Below are 2,040 nucleotides of genomic sequence, written 5' to 3'. Positions count from 1 at the left end.
AGTGATGTCGGAAGAATTGCTAGTGAACTCAAGATGATGCTAACAGTAATGTAGTGATAGCTGCTAAGAAACTCAGTGATGCTTAAAGTAATGTAGTAAGAGTTTCGAACAACCTCAAAGTGATGCTGACAGTCATTTAGTAAGAGTTGCTAATGAACTCAATTTAATGCTACAGTGATGTCTTGAGAATTGCTCCACAACTCAAAATGATGCTAACAGTAATGTAGTGATAGTTGCTAATAAACTCAAAGTGATGCTGACAGTAATGTAGTAAGAGTTGCTTCGAACCTTAAAATAATGCAACAATAATGTAGTAAGAGTTGCTACGAACCTCAAAATAATGCGACAGTGATGTCGGAAGAATTGCTAATGATCTCAAAATGATGCGACAGTGATGTCGTAAGAATTGCTTATGAACTCAAGATGATGCTAACAGTAATGTAGTGATAGTTGCTAATAAACTCAGTGATGCTTACAGTAATGTAGTAAGAGTTTCGAACAACCTCAAAGTGATGCTGACAGTCATGTAGTAAGAGTTGCTAATGAACTCAAAATGATGCTAACAGTAATGGAGTGAAAGTTTCGAATAACCTCAAAGTGATGCTGACAGTCATGTAGTAAGTGTTGCTATGAACCTCAAAATATTGCGACAGTGATGTCGGAAGAATTCCTAATGAACCTAAAATGATGCTAGCAGTCATGTAGTGACAGTTGCGAAGAAACTCAGTGATGCTTACAGTAATGTAGTAAGAGTTTCGAACAACCTCAAAGTGATGCTGACAGTCATTTAGTAAGAGTTGCTAATGAACTCAATTTAATGCTACAGTGATGTCGTGAGAATTGCTCAACAACGCAAAATGATGCTAACAGTAATGTAGTGATAGTTGCTAATGAACTCAAAGTGATGCTGACAGTAATGTAGTAAGAGTTGCGACGAACCTTAAAATATTGCGAAAGTAATGTCGGAAGAATTGCTAATGATCTCAAACTGATGCGACAGTGATGTAGTAAGAATTGCTAATGAACTCAAAATGATGCTAACAGTAATGGAGTGAAACTTTCAAAATAACCTCAAAGTGATGCTGAAAGTCATGGAGCAAGAGTTGCTACGAACCTCAAAATAATGCGACAGTGATGTCAGAAGAATTGCTAAAGATCTCAAAATGATGCGACAGTGATGTCAGAAAAATTGGTCATGATCTCAAAATGATGCTAACAGTAATGGAGTGAACGTTTCGAATAACCTCAAAGTGATGCTGACAGTCATGTAGTAAGAGTTGCTAGGAACCTCAAAAAAATGCGACAGTAAAGAAGTAAAAGTTGCTACGAACCTCAAAATATTGCGACAGTGATGTCGGAAGAATCGCTAATGAACTCAAGATGATGCTAACAGTAATGTAGTGAAAGTTGCTAAGAAACTCAGTGATGCTGACAGTCATGTAGTCAGAGTTGCTAATGAACTCAATTTAATGCTACAGTGATGTCGTAAGAATTGCTAATAAACTCAAAATGATGCTAACATTAATGTAGTAAGAGTTGCTACGAACCTTAAAATAATGCAACAATAATGCAGTAAGAGTTGCTACGAACCTCAAAATAATGTGACAGTGATGTCAGAAGATTGCAAATGATCTCAAAATGATGTAACAGTAATGTAGTAAGACTTGCTAAGAACCTCAAAATAATGCGACAGTAATGTAGTAAAAGTGGCTACGAACCTCAAAATATTGCGACAGTCATGTCGGAAGAATTGCTAATGAACTCAAAATGATGCTAACACTAATGTAGTGATAATTGCTAATCAACTCAGTGATGCTTACAGTAATGTAGTAAGTGTTTAAAACGACCTCAAAGTGATTCTGACAGTAATGTCGTAAGTGTTTCGAAAAACCTCAAAGTGATTATGACAGTCATGTAGTAAGGGTTGCTACGAACCTAAAAATAATGCTGAAGTAAAGTAGTAAGAGTTGCTTCGAACCTCTAAGTAATGCGACAGTGATGTCAAAAGAATTGTTAATGATCTCAAAATGATGCGACAGT

The sequence above is a fragment of the Aulostomus chinensis genome, chromosome 1, assembly GCF_037954235.1.
Source record: "Aulostomus chinensis isolate RoL2024-O1b breed Wild chromosome 1, RoL_Achi_v1.0, whole genome shotgun sequence".
NCBI classification, from domain to species: domain Eukaryota; kingdom Metazoa; phylum Chordata; class Actinopteri; order Syngnathiformes; family Aulostomidae; genus Aulostomus; species Aulostomus chinensis.
The sequence above is the reverse complement of the archived record's forward strand: the minus strand, read 5'-3'. Positions refer to the sequence as shown.